The following is a 15,115-nucleotide window of genomic DNA, read 5'->3' as shown; positions in this document are numbered from 1 at the left end:
ATAGCTTAGTTATTGCTGGATCGGGTGCCAGCTACTTAGGCAATTTACACCTGTAGGCTCCCATCCTACCAGTGCCCACTCAGCCCTTCCTTAGATTAACATTAAGTGAATGTGCATGCATCTTTCTGATGACACCGTAAAAAGAACACCTGATTTTCAAAGGTGCTGAGCAGCAACAGCTTCCACGGACTTTGGCTAGAATGTTCAATGCTCAGTGCTTCTCAAAAATCAGCCTTAACGTCCTATCTGCACCCCAGATCCCAAGGCACTTTGTGTAAAAGCAGTGTCCTGGCATCTTTGCATAATATTTCTCCTTTCCCTGCTGCTGTACATCATACTATACCCTGACTGCCTTCCAAAGGCTATGCAGGATTCCTGTTTGTTGCTTGATGGGTTTAAGAATGATTTCATTAGGTCAAGAAATTCATATGAAGGTAACAATCCTATGCCAATATCATACGAGAGCTCATAATTTTCTCTCAGTATAAGCAATCACAGGAACTATGAAGTATGCCATTGACTGAAAATCAACTAGACTTTCATGTAACTAATTCAACTCATAGGGTACGTCTAAACTACATGGCTCCGTCGACGGAGCCATGTAGATTTGTTGTTTTGGTAAAGTCAAATGAAGCCGCGATTTAAATGATAGCGGCTTCATTTAAATTTACATGGCTGCCACGCTGAGCCGACAAACAGCTGATCAGCTGTTTGTCCGCTCAGCGCGCTAGTCTGGATGCTCCCCTGCCGACATCAAAGCCCTTCATCGGCAGCCCCGGTAAACCTCATCCCACGAGGAATAACGGGGCTGCTGACAAGGGGCTTTGATGTCGGCAGGGGAGCGTCCAGACTAGCGTGCTGAGCGGACAAACAGCTGATCAGCTGTTTGTTGGCTCAGCGCGGCAGCCATGTAAATTTAAATGAAGCCGCGATCATTTAAATCACGGCTTCGTTTGACTTTGCCTATGTGTCTAATCTACATGCCTCTGACGACAGAGGCATGTAGTCTAGACACAGCCTTAGATAGCTCTCAGCAGAGGGGGAAAGCTTTGCAAACAACCCCTTCAAATTAAATAGCCTGGTCACAAATGGTAGCTATTCGTAACATAGGACGGAACACACAAGCAGCTATCTCTATTAACAGGAATTCTGTGGAGGCAGCATCAGCTAGTGATTAGAGACAGTACTTAAGTCAAGATTCCTGAGTTTTAGCCTTAGCTTTGCCATTCAGTTGCTGTGTGATGTGGGGTATTTCACTTAACTTCTCTGTGCTCAGTTTAGCTTTCTGTACAATGGGTGTAACACCAAGACTTACCTACCTCACAGGAGAGCTGGTACCATTTAGTGATTCATGTTAGTCAAGCCTCATGAAGTCTTCAGGCAAAGGTGCAAAGGAGGCAAAGGAGTAGAAGATATTTTATTTAGCTGAAAAAAGCCATTAGCCCTATAGGATCCTGTTAACTATGTTAGTTCTCTCTCATTTATTTACCTGGCTGACTGAAATTATCTTTGCCAGCTACCAAGAAAATGGCTTTTTGCGGAATTTATCACTCTCTGCTGTGCCTTAGGGCCAGATTTTTAGTTTAGTTTAGTTTTATTTCAGTGGGAGTAAGGCACTTCAATACCTTTAAAAATCTGGTCCTTAGCACACATCATAGCATCGCACCAGACAGCTTTCAAAACATAACAAGGCTTGACCTCTGGACTAAAATCTGAAGCCTTGTTACAATCCACTTCAAAGGAAATGTGTTCTGTTGGTAAGGATAGCTGAGAGCATGCCCTCCTTCTCTCTGCCCCACTTTAAAAGTTTGAATTCATGGCTCATTCATCTGAAACTGAGCCCTTTACAAGAAAATGTGTTTGTTGTGAACACAGGCCATGATGAAAGAGCTGCTCATTGAACATCCTTTTAAGAGCCCGCTGCTATCCTGTCTCAGTATGAAATATACCCGGTGAACCTGTGTTTGCTTTCATCAAAGAAGCTCCATGTACTTGGCTCCCCACTCAGTGCTCTTAAAACTTATCTCTCAGGGCATGTCTACACTACAGAGTTATTTCAAAATAACGAGCTTGCTAGAGCGAAATAATAACCCCTCATTCTGCGAGGAATAACGCCTATTTCAAAATAGGGTTAGTGTGGATGCCCAGCTGTGCTTATTTCGAAATAAGCGACCCTGGTGGCCATTCTGTCCACTCCCCTCAAAACTCTTCAGTTTGCCTTCTCATGCAGGGTTTAAAGCTGCAGGCAGAAGAGAAAGGGCTTGTGGCACCAAACCGGCCCTGCTAGCCCCATGCCACACAGCAGAACCCTGCACTGCCTGCACTGTTGCCATGGCAAACCACAGCACTCCCATCAAGACTCCCCGCCCCCAGATTCAAGCACACTGGTGGCCACCTCCAAAGCCCCATCCTGGACTGGTACGGAGATCCTGGATCTCCTCGAGGTGTAAGGTGAGCAGTCCAACCTTCACACCAGGCACAGGAAGGCAGATGTCTACAGTCATATGGCCACCAGCCTGTCCCTAAGAAACCCCATCCAGTGCTTCACCATCCTCCTAGGACAATAGTTAAAGAGTCATACCTGCGTGAGCATGGGCTCAACAGTCAATCTCCCCGCACTGAACTGGTTCCCCACAGAGCAGTAGCTGTCTGGTGTAGTGAGCTTCCAAACTGCAATGGCAGCACGGGGTTGGTGGATCTCATCAGGGTGTCCCGTCACCAGAGAGCAGGGTCAAGCCATGTGCAGACCTCCATGAAGGTGTCCTTCCTCATGCAGAAGTTCTGGAGCCACTGCTGGTCGTCCCACCACTCCATGATGATGTGGTCCCTCCAGTCTGAACTGGTCTCCCAGTGCCAGACGCGGCAGTGCACGGTGTGCAGGGGAGGGTTGACGGATATGCGGTGCATGAGGAGCGCCTAGACCTGGGTGAGGAGGTCCCCCATTCCGGGCTGGTCATCGTCCTCCTTCAGCACCTGATGGGCAGCCTGCATGAACTACACCAGGAGTTGCAGCAGGAGGTCTAAGAGCTGGTGACTGCTTTGCAGCACCTCTTGCTCCATGTTGAGAGTACTGTGGCATGTACAAGAGCAAGCAGAGCACACGTTCCTGTGTTTGTTGTCCCTCGAGGTGGGCAATGGAGAAGAGTCTGAGACACAGCTATAGAGGGGACCCCCTTTAAGCAAGAGCCTCAGATAGCCTCAGGCAGCAGCTACGGGAAGTGACTGCTGTCCTGATGCCCTCCCCAGGGTGCTTCTGCGGGGCTTTAAATGCCATTCAGGCTCCAATCAGTGTGGACGCGCTATTTCGATATAAAGTTGCGCTGTTTCAGTGGGGTTTTGCAGTGTGGATGTGCTATTTCGAAATTGTTATTTCAGGAGTTGTTATTTCAAAGTAGCTTATTTTGAAATAAGAGCATATTGTAGACACAGCTGCAGTTTGTAGCTCTGGGCACTGGGGAGCTGAATTCAACGGGTGTAGGGGAAATTTCGGGTACGTCAATATCCCCTTTTCCTGGATATCTTTCTGTACATGTCAAAGCACGTCTGTGCATGACTGGAAGGAATTTTTGGCACCTCTGAACGAATCGACCCCAGGGATGGATGCAGGGCTGGACTAAGGCATGAGCTATCTGGGCGGCTGCCCAGGGCACCAACCAATGGAGGGCGCCTGATGGCAGCTGTAAGGAGCACGCAGTGTCCCTTATAGCTGCCATCAGGTGCTGCGCGCCTGGCTCCCGCAGCACCAGCCCTGCGTTGCCAGCCAGCAGCGCCCTTCCCCCCACAGCCGTGGGGCCCTGCACGGCCCGGCACGCGCGCCAGCAGCAATAGTCGGCCGGGCCAGGCTGGGCAGCTCATGCACCGTGCGCCCCGGGGGCAGGCCCCGGACTGAGCGCCAGCAGCTGTGGCTGGCCCGCGCGCCCCGGGGGGGGGCCGCATGCGCTGTGCACCCGGGGGCAGTGCTGCGCACCCGGGCACCAAAAGGGCTCAGGCCACCCCTGGATGGATGTGAACCCTACTGATGTGAAGTCCTTTTTTCACAGCTGAGTCCTTATTCCCTGTGTTGTTTTTTGTGAGGCTGTTAAGCCTCCTAAATGTTTATGGTAGAACTGTATTCATTATGGGCAGTATGGCCTCCTTTTACCTTTACAAAGGATATTAAGGGTCTTCTCCTGGACTGTTTGTGCTTGGGGCAGACATAAGCATTGCCTGTGCCCATGTATGGAGCAATGCTTAGCACAGGCTTGTGTGAACATAGAAAGGGGAGGAAACAGAAATGTGGGAGTGGGGAAGAAACCTGATTAAGCCAGAAACAGACTCAAAAAGAAATCTCTGCCCGTTTGTTGGGAAGTCACCATAGCCAGTTAGTACGCTAGCGTGTCTCCACTCCTACACACAACCTGTTGGTCCACCCTGTTCTAACACACACAGCAGTGCAGCATTGATCCTGTAGTAATGCACTCAGTTTGGGCCAATGATGTTGCCCTCAGGTGGGGATTGGCTCACGGAGACGATACGGGATCCATTACTGTCTAATTTAGCTCCGCTCAGGTTGGTCTTTCACGGCATCTTTTCCTGACCATAAAATGGCACCTCCAATAGCACTACTAATCATAAAGCATCACCAGAGTGATACTTAGCTCTTATAAAGCACGTTGCAGCTGCAGCTCTCCAAGAAATCTACAAGGCAGACTCGTTCTTTTTACAGCTCTCAGCATTGCAGGTAGCTGTTGAATAAATGGGTCTACTGTTTGTATGTTTTGGAGGGAGGCTTTTTTGAGGGGGGGTTGCTTTTGGGATTTTTTTGTTTTTTGGGGGGAAGTGGGTTGTCTCAGAAACTCTGTTTCATGCCTTGTTAGCACCTTTGTGGCCAGTTTGAAGAAAGCTTTGAAGGGCAAGCCTGCCACAGGAACTCTTTGATGCTAATCCCAGCTTTGTGTGTTACATGACATTACTGCATACAGTGTGGTGTTCCAGTCACCTGGCAGGAGCTGTTGGGAGTGACAGCACCAATAATGCTCTGATTACTGCAGCTTTTCTTCCTGTTCCTTACTAGGAGCATTAAAAGAAGCACCAGGCAAAGGAGCAGTTGTTACTCTGTTCACCATACAGGAACGAGATTTAAAATCTCACTGATAGCAGATGACAGACTTTGGGCTTGGGAGTCTGCATAGAATTGGGGGTCCTGTTTTAGCAAGAGCTAATTGATTGCAAAGTAACCTGTGTTAACTGACCCTGCTATAAACACTAGTTTAGACATTCCACACATGTTTATTCCTGGGCACAAATGTCTAAAGTTTACCAAAGGGACCAGCCTGAATTAAAACAGGACCACAACTTCTAGTCCAGAGAAATCCTAAGGAGGTAGACGTTCCTCCCCTGAGTTGTGTAATGGCTAGTGACTCAGCGCTTATTGGATTAGAGAGTGCTTAGCTGAAGATCAGTTTGGGAGGAGGTTTCAAGGATAGACAATGCTTTAAATTGCCAATAGCCAGTCAATATTTGAAACCTAGCAAGAACCCAGGAAGTGAGCCCTTCAAATAAGAGAATGAACTGCCATGTAAGGACTTTCCACTCTTGTTAAAAGCTGAAAACTAAATTGTGTTGATCCTGATGGCGTCAGAAGCAATGAGCTTTAATCCTGTTACATTATCAACACTATAAATTTCCTGGTCTAAATATTCCCAGTAGATCAAATGTCCTTGAAAACCGATTGTTCCTCTAATTCCCAGCACTCCTACTTAAAAGCATAATCCTAACCATCACAAAACCAGTGGCCACAGCATCTGTCATCCACTTCTGGGACTTCTCATCTACTTGATATGCTACATCATAAGCAACTGAATTGACTACAAAAGTGTTTCTAGATATAGTTAATCTGTTGAGCTGGAAGGATTCCCTAAGACTGCTTAGCCTCAAGTACTTAAGAAGACAAATAACTGAAAAAGATGGAAACACAATCATAGTTTTCCGAAAGCATATCATATCAATGAGCTGGCCTCCTGTGGAGCTAACTGTGGAGTAGGGGAGCTAACCTTGTTTTCCTAGATGAATTTGTGTCAGCAGAGAAATCTCGATGTGCCTCAATCTGATCCCAACATGTAGCTTTATTTTTGAATGGAGTTTAAGAGGGTGGTTTCATTTTTTTTCTTTAGACCTGTGGTTCTCAACTGGTGGTCCACGGTGACTTTTTCAGTGGTCCACAGGAACATTGTCCAAAGTCACACGGCATGAGCAGGTACTGCCATTAGACTGTTTTATGCCATGTTCACAAGCACGCAGCATGTCATCCATAGCATCACCTAGGACGCAACCACGTTGTATTGCCAGTAACTTCCGTCTGAGTCTCTGAGCATCAGTGAGGCTGCCGCCGTCGTGCTGAGTGGTTGCTGTGTCGTTTGTCCTGTGCTACATGTGCTGTTTTACATGGTGGTGTAGTTTGTTTATAATGGCAACGACAGGAAGAAATGTCAAGTGCAAGTATTCCGAGGACTATATCAAATTCGTCTTCATTTGTCAAGAAAAAGAAGGCGTGGATTTGCCACAATGTGTTATTGGTTTCAAAGTCTTGGGGAATGACTCAATCATAGAATCATAGAATAATAGGACTGGAAGGGACCTCGAGAGGTCATCGAGTCCAGCCCCCCGCCCTCAAGGCAGGACCAAGCTCCGTCTACACCATCCCTGACAGATGTCTATCAAACCTGTTCTTAAATATCTCCAGAGAGGGAGATTCCACCACCTCCCTTGGCAATTTATTTCAATATTTGACCACCCTGACAGTTAGGAATTTTTTCCTAATGTCCAATCTAAACCTCCCCTGCTGCACTTTAAGCCCATTACTCCTTGTCCTGTCCTCAGTAACCAAGAGGAACAAATTTTCTCCTTCCTCCTTGTGACACCCTTTTAGATATTTGAAAACCGCTATCATGTCCCCCCTTAATCTTCTTTTTTCCAAACTAAACAAGCCCAGTTCATGAAGCCTGGCTTCATAGGTCATGTTCTCTAGACCTTTAATCATTCTTGTCGCTCTTCTCTGTACCCTTTCCAATTTCTCCACATCTTTCTTGAAATGTGGCGCCCAGAACTGGACACACTACTCCAGCTGAGGCCTAACTAGTGCAGAGTAGAGCGGCAGAATGACTTCACGAGTTTTGCTTACAACACACCTGTTGATACAACCTAGAATCATATTTGCTTTTTTTGCAATGAAGCCGGCTAAGCTGAAACTCTATCTCAAAAAGTGTTACCCCAGCTTGTTGCAAAAGGATGAAGATTATTTTGAACGGAGGTTATCAGGTCTGAAATGGCAGTGTCTCGACTCAACAAGTGCATTCTACAATAAGACAAGCAATGCAGTGCGTGCTTACTACATTGTTGTATACAAAGTTGCACGGGCCTCATGCCATTATAGAGCAACTTGTGCTCCCCTGTGCAAAAGAAATGGTGCGGCTTGTTCTTGGCGAGGAAGCAGCAAGGAATCTTAATGATATATCTGTCTCTAACAACACAGTATCATGACGGATTAATGCGATATCACAGAAAATCAGTGATCAAGTTGTGGATGAAATAAAGAAGTCTCCATTGTTTGCCATTCAATTGGAATTGACCGACATCACATTGTACTCTCAGCGATTGGTGTTTGCACGATACATGGTTGAGGGAGACTTCAAAAACAAGTTTCTTTTTTGTAAGACTCTTGATACCACCACAAAGGCTCAGGATGTGATGGAAATTGTTAACAATTTATTTGAAGTACATGGTCTGGATTAGGTAAATCTTGTGGGTGTCACCACTGATGGTGCACCTGGCATGCTGGGCTCAAGATCGGGCTTCCAAATGCTGGTGAATCAGTGCATTCCAATGGTAACTGGAGTTCATTGCTTCATTCATAGAGAAGCTTTGGGGTCAAGAACATTGCCTGGTCAACTAAACACCATTTTCAAAGGGTTGGTGAAAGTAGTGAATCACATCAAATCATCAGCTCTGAACACCAGGCTGTTCAAAAGATTTTGCCTGGACATGGGTTCCGACATTGATGTGTTGTGGTCTACACTTCTGTAATGGTGGTTGTCAGCAGGGAACGTACTGAACAGAGTTTTTCAATTGAGAGAGGAGTCGGATTTATTTCTCCAGGCTCAAGGGAAAGAAGAATTCCGAAATGTGCTGAAGCAGTCAAATTTAGAACGTGTGTATATTGTCGATATTTTTGGAATCTTGAACAAACTGAATTTTCAACTGCAAGATTCTCACCATCTGTTCTCTCACCAAAGCATCATCAAGGCTTTTCTTGACAAATTGGAACTCTGGATCGTAAGAGTTGAAGGCAATAATTTGGTTCAATTTCCATATGTGGATGCCATGCTCGGGGAAAAGGAAGCCATTTGGACACAAATTCTCGATCATTTTCGGAAGCTACGAGATGAATTCCAACGATACTTTCTGGAGGTGGACAGTACAAGGGATGGATTATCTTTCATCAGGAATCCATTTACAACAGATGTTAATAGTGTTCCAGAGGATCTGCAGGAGGAATTCTTGTATCTGAAAAATGATTTCACGGCTCAAGACGTGTACCAGCATTCTACCATAGAGAAATTTTGGGCCAGCGTGACTGGGAGTTACCCAAATCTGTCAGCACACGCAGTCAGATTTCTTTTGCCATTTGCATCAACTTATATGTGTAAGACTAGATTTTCGTGTTTGTTGCATGTTAAGTCCAAACAGAGGAATCGGCTTGCAGTGGAAAGCGATATTCGTTGTGCATTATCAAGTACAGGCAGTCCCCGAGTTACGTGGATCCATGTCGGATCCGCAGTTACGAACGGGGTTTTTTTCACCCCAGAAGAAGGGAGCGGCGGGACGCCCAGATGCGCCCCAGTCCCGCTGGCCGCATCCTCCGGGGCGAGAAAAGCCCCCCCGCAGCAGACCAGGGAGACGCGGAGCAAAGCCACGGAGGACCCGGGTGGCGGGACCGCTGTGCGTCTCGGTCCGCCGCCTGCGTCTCCCTGTTCTGCTGGGGGAGGGCGGGCGCAGCTAGTGCGCCCTCCCTCCCCCCAGCAGACCAGGCTTTTCTCTGACCTGTGGTAGAGCAGCTGGGGTGCTGCCGGTTGATCCCGCAGCGCCGCTCTGGGCGCTTCTGGACCAACCTGGCAGCACCCCAACTGCTCTGCCCCAGGCGTCCTGATTCAGCCGCTGCTGGTCAGTTTCAGCAGCGGCTGAATCAGGACGCCTGGGGCAGAGTATCTGGGGTGCTGCTGGGTTGCTCCAGTAGCGCCGAGGAGCGGCGCTACTGGAGCAACCCAGCAGCACCCCAGCTGCTCTGCCCCAGGCATCCCCAAGTCAGCCGCTGCTGAAACTGACCAGCGCTGACTACAGGAAGCCCGAGGCAGAGTTGCTCTGCCCCGGGCTTCCTGGAATCAGCTGCTGATCAGTTTCAGCAGCAGCTGACTTGGGGACGCCTGGGGTTCTTAAGTTGAATCTGTATGTAAGTCGGAATTGGCGTCCAGATTCAGCCTGTTGAAACTGATCAGTGGCTGATTCCAGGAAGCCCAGGGCAGAGCAACTCTGCCTCGGGCTTCCTGTAGTCAGCCGCTGGTCAGTTTCAGCAGCGGCTGAATCTGGACGCCAGTTCCGACTTACATACAGATTCAACTTAAGAACAAACCTACAGTCCCTATCTTGTACGTAACCCAGGGACTGCCTGTACCACTCCAAACATTGAAAAGATTGTCAACGAGAAGAGAATGAAAAAATCTGTTAATAAGAAATAAATTTCAAACCAAAAAGTTCGTTGTTGGATCTTTTTTATCATGTCTTAAAAAGGAGGTGGTCCACGAAAATTTTTTGATTGGCCTGCTGATCTGTGGACTGAAACAAATTGAGAACCACTGCATTAGACTCAAGTAATTGTCACTTTGCAGTCCCTGGCTAGTATCAATTGGAATTTATTATTGCTATCCGCCTGTTGTAACTTATTATTTGTACAGCCGGTCCCTGAGTTACGAACGTGTCGACTTAACGACCATTCGCACTTACGACCAACCTCCACTTACGAACAGCGTGGCCATATTTAAATGTATTCCCAACTTACAAACAAATCGACTTACGACCAGGTGTTTGGTACGTAACCTGTTCGTAAGTCGGGGACCGGCTATACTGCAATAGCACTTAGCAGTCCTAGTCCTAGACTAGCGGTAGGTATTTGCAGGGCACTATAGCATCAGAACACCAAAATTACAAAGGGCGAGAGAAAAAAATATGGTGACAGATCATTAATAAAACACACATAAAATTCTGTCTGGTGTAATGAGTAGTGACCTTCAAACATTCCAGAATTTTTTTTAAAAAATGTAGAAGTCTCTTGGAACCTCCTGGTCCTTGACATTTCACAAGAACAAGACCCTTGTTAGACATGTGATACTGCGAGGATTAATCATAGAATCATAGGACTGGAAGGGACCTCGAGAGGTCATCGAGTCCAGCCCCCCGCCCTCAAGGCAGGACCAAGCTCCGTCTACACCATCCCTGACATATGTCTATCCAACCTGTTCTTAAATATCTCCAGAGAGGGAGATTCCACCACCTCCCTTGGCAATTTATTCCAATATTTGACCACCCTGACACTTAGGAATTTTTTCCTAATGTCCAATCTAAACCTCCCTTGCTGCACTTTAAGCCCATTACTCCTTGTCCTTTCCTCAGAAACCAAGAGGAACACATTTTCTCCTTCCTCCTTGTGACACCCTTTTAGATATTTGAAAACCGCTATCATGTCCCCCCTTAATCTTCTTTTTTCCAAACTAAACAAGCCCAGTTCATGAAGCCTGGCTTCATAGGTCATGTTCTCTAGACCTTTAATCATTCTTGTCGCTCTTCTCTGTACCCTTTCCAATTTCTCCACATCTTTCTTGAAATGTGGCGCCCAGAACTGGACACACTACTCCAGCTGAGGCCTAACTAGTGCAGAGTAGAGCGGCAGAATGACTTCACGAGTTTTGCTTACAACACACCTGTTGATACAACCTAGAATCATATTTGCTTTTTTTGCAACAGCATCACACTGTTGACTTATATTCAACTTGTGGTCCACTATGACCCCTAGATCCCTTTCCGCCATGCTCCTTCCTAGACAGTCGCTTCCCATCTTGTATGTATGGAACTGATTGTTCCTTCCTAAGTGGAGCACTTTGCATTTCTCTTTATTAAACTTCATCCTGTTTACCTCTGACCATTTCTCTAACTTGCTAAGGTTATTTTGAATTATGTCCCTATCCTCCAAAGAAATTGCAACCCCACCCAGTTTGGTATCATCTGCAAACTTAATAAGCGTACTCTCTATCCCAATATCTACATCATTGATGAAGATATTGAACAGTACGGGTCCCAAAACAGACCCTTGCGGAACTCCACTTGTTATCCCTTTCCAGCAGGATTTAGCACCGTTAACAACAACTCTCTGACTACGGTTATCCAGCCAATTATGCACCCACCTTATCGTGGCCCTATCTAAGTTATATTTGCCTAGTTTATCAATAAGAATATCATGCGAGACCGTATCAAATGCCTTACTAAAGTCTAGGTATATCACATCCACTGCTTCTCCCTTATCCACAAGGCTCGTTATCCTATCAAAGCTATCAGATTAGTTTGGCATGACTTGTTCTTCACAAACCCATGCTCGCTATTCCCTATCACTTTATTACCTTCCAAGTGTTTGCATATGATTTCCTTAATTACCTGCTCCATTATCTTCCCTGGGACAGATGTTAAACTGACCGGTCTGTAGTTTCCTGGGTTGTTCTTATTCCCCTTTTTATAGATGGGCACAATATTTGCCCTGTTCCAGTCTTCTGGAATCTCCCCTGTCTGCCATGATTTTTCAAAGATCATAGCTAAAGGCTCAGATACCTCCTCTATCCGCTCCTTGAGTATCCTGGGATGCATTTCATCAGGACCTGGTGACTTGCTGACATCTAACTTTCCTAAGTGATTTTTAACTTGTTCTTTGTGTATCCTATCTTCTAAACTTACCCTCTCTCTGCTTGTATTCACTACGTTAGACACACCTCCAGACTTCTCGGTGAAGACCGAAACAAAGAAGTCATTGAGCATCTCCGCCATTTCCAAGTTTCCTGTTACTGCTTCTCCCTCCTCACTGAGCAGTGGGCCTACCCTGTCCTTGGTCTTCCTCTTGCTTTTAATGTATTTATAAAAGGTCTTCTTGTTTCCCTTTATGCCTGTAGCTAGTTTGATCTCATTTTGTGCCTTTGCCTTTCTAATCTTGCCCCTGCATTCCCGTGTTGCTTGCCTATATTCATCCTTTGTTATTTGTCCTAGTTTCCATTTTTTATATGACTCCTTTTTTATTTTGAGATCATGCAAGATCTCCTTGTTAAGCCAAGCTGGTCTTTTGCCATATTTTCTATTTTTCCTACACAGCAGAATTGTTTGCTTTTGGGCCCTTAACAACGTCCCTTTGAAATACTTCCAACTCTCCTCAGTTGTTTTTCCCTTCAGTCTTGCTTCCCATGGGACCTTACCTACAAGTTCTCTGAGCTTATCAAAATCTGCCTTCCTGAAATCCATTACCTCAATTGTGCTGGTCTCCCTTCTACCTTTCCTTAAGATCATGAACTCTATTATTTCATGATCACTGTCCCCCATACTGTCTTCCACTTTCAAGTTCTCCCCTATTTGTTAAAGTCAAATCCAGAACAGCTTCTCCTCTGGTAGCTTTTTCAAACTTCTGAAACAGAAAGTTGTCTCCAATGCAGTCCAGAAACTTATTGGATAGCCTGTGCCCCGCTGTGTTAGTTTCCCAAGATATGTCTGGATAGTTGAAGTCCCCCATCACCACCAAATCTTGGGCTTTGGATAGTTTTGTTAATTGTTTAAAAAAGGCCTCATCCACCTCTTCCACCTGGCTAGGTGGCCTGTAGTAGACTCTTAGCATGACATCACCCTCATTTTTTACCCCTTTTAGCTTAACCCAGAGACTCTCTACACAGCTATCTCCTACGTTCATCTCCACTTCAGTCCAAGTGTGTAAATTTTTAATATACAAGGCAACCCCTCCTTCCTTTTTTCCCTGTCTGTCCTTCCTGAGCAAGCCGTACCCTTCCATACCAACATTCCAATCATGCGTCCCATCCCACCAGGTTTCTGTAATACCAATGATATCATAGTTGTATTTATTTGTTAGCAATTCCAGTTCTTCCTGCTTATTATCCATACTTCTCGCATTTGTATATAGGCATCTAAGATACTGATTTGATCTTGCCTCCCTGTTGTGCCCTGACCCTCCTTTCTCCTTGCCATTATAGGCCGTAGTCCCCCCCATTTCCAACCCATCTCCCAGTCCCGCACATTCAGCACAGTCAGGTCTGGATTGCCTCCAGACCTCCCACTACATTCATCTATACTATGTTAGCATCAACTCTGTTTAAGCATATTTTTCTAGAAAGAGGTTCACTAGAGATAGGCCCATACAAGCCCCCAGCTTTGAATACACAACCCACCTTGTGGGTGATCCAAAACCAAATCCAGAACTCATTTTTGCAGTCACCCTCTATCCCTGTAACTGATTGAACAAAAACCTGGATCTGAACTTTGAAATATTCAAAATCTAGATCTGGAGTCTCATTTTGCAGTGTGAGCCTGCAAACCTCTCTAGTTCTAACAATCTCCCTAGCTAGTATAAAACAGGTTCTTAGATTCAGCCACTCCACTCTCATGCCAACATTCCCTCATGTGGGGCTCCCCTCCTCTTAAGAGGTGGAATTTTTAGCTACGTCACAGCCTAGAACTGTAGCTGGATCGCTCTGGGCAGGGTTCTTAACCCCAGAGAGCAATTCCCCGTGGCTCCCGTCTTTGTCCACCATGTCTGCAATGCTATTAGAAGTAGCCAAAGAAAATAGAATGCGACAGCTCCAGCAGTTAGTGCAACTAGCAGTGATCGTGGGGAGTACAAAAAAAAAGAGATGCCAATGTTATTAAAAATAACAAGGCATCCAATTTCAACATTAAGGGATATTTTTCTTAATACTTATGAGCAGCATGAGACCTAAAATCAGTTCTGACATAACCTCACTGACTTGACTGCCTTCCTTATCTGCTGCCTTGCTGGAACACCATGCAGTCCCCGTTGCTTAGGAAACATAGCGGGGAGGTTGGGGGAGAGGGAAGGTCTGTTCTGTAGAGCAGTGGTTCCCAACCTTTTTTATACTGCGGACCAGCAAACCCATTCACAAACTTTTGTCCTCCTGGCAACATTTTATTTGAATATTTGCATATTCATCCTGCATATAAATATTCAAATATGCAAATTAGATGTTACCATTCCACCAAAAGTTTGCCGGTCTATGGTATAAAAAGCCCTGGCACCCAGAGCCCCCCCCTCCAATGTCATCACTAACCTCTGGAGCCCTCCACCCATCCACTGCCCCCCAGCACCAGACACTGACCCCAGAGTCCCCTGCACCCAACGCTCCCAGTACCAGCCTTCTGCCCTGAGCCCAGCAGTGCCAGCCCTACATCCCAAATGCATCACTGCCAGCCCCATTGTCCCTTACAGCCCCCCACCACTAAATCCCCCCCCAGTGCCAGCCTCCTGTTTCCAGAGCACCACAGCACTCAACCCCCCAAGACCCGCCCCAGTGCCAGCCTCTAGTCACCAATATTAGCCCCATCCCCACTGTCCCCCTAGTGCCAGCCCTAGCCCCATAGTTCCCTCGCTACTAGCTCAGCCCCCAGAGTCTCCTAGTGCTAGGTCTCCACCCCGGACTCCCCACTGCCCCCATTGTCAGCCCTCTACCTCAAAAAGTCCACCACCCCATAAAGCTCCCCAATACTAGCCCTGCCCCCAGAGTCTCCCAGTATTAGCTTCACCCCCAGAGTCCCCCAATGCCAGCTCCCCACCTCTTAGGGCCCCACCACTTCTAGAGCCCCCCAGCATTAACCCTGCCCCTGGAGCCCCCAGTGCCTGCCCCATCCCCCTCACCTCGCCTTGTGCTGCCTCCCAGCCACCAGCTGAGCACTGCTGCCCCAGTTGTGGCAGCTCTAAGGCTGCCGTGCCAGACTCCATGCAGAAACCCGGAGCCATTTTGAAGAGGGCAAA

At 46.8% G+C, this 15,115-nt stretch overlaps 1 protein-coding gene across 1 annotated transcript in view; it reads left to right on the top strand.

Moving 5' to 3' along the window:
• COMMD9 (COMM domain containing 9) overlaps positions 1-15,115 on the top strand; it is a 34,350-nt gene that overhangs the window by 18,138 nt on the left and 1,097 nt on the right. The window lies entirely within an intron of this gene.

The sequence above is a fragment of the Pelodiscus sinensis genome, chromosome 5 (assembly GCF_052426305.1).
Source record: "Pelodiscus sinensis isolate ZL-2025 chromosome 5, ASM5242630v1, whole genome shotgun sequence".
Lineage (NCBI taxonomy): Eukaryota > Metazoa > Chordata > Testudines > Trionychidae > Pelodiscus > Pelodiscus sinensis.
The sequence above is the reverse complement of the archived record's forward strand: the minus strand, read 5'-3'. Positions and strand labels throughout refer to the sequence as shown.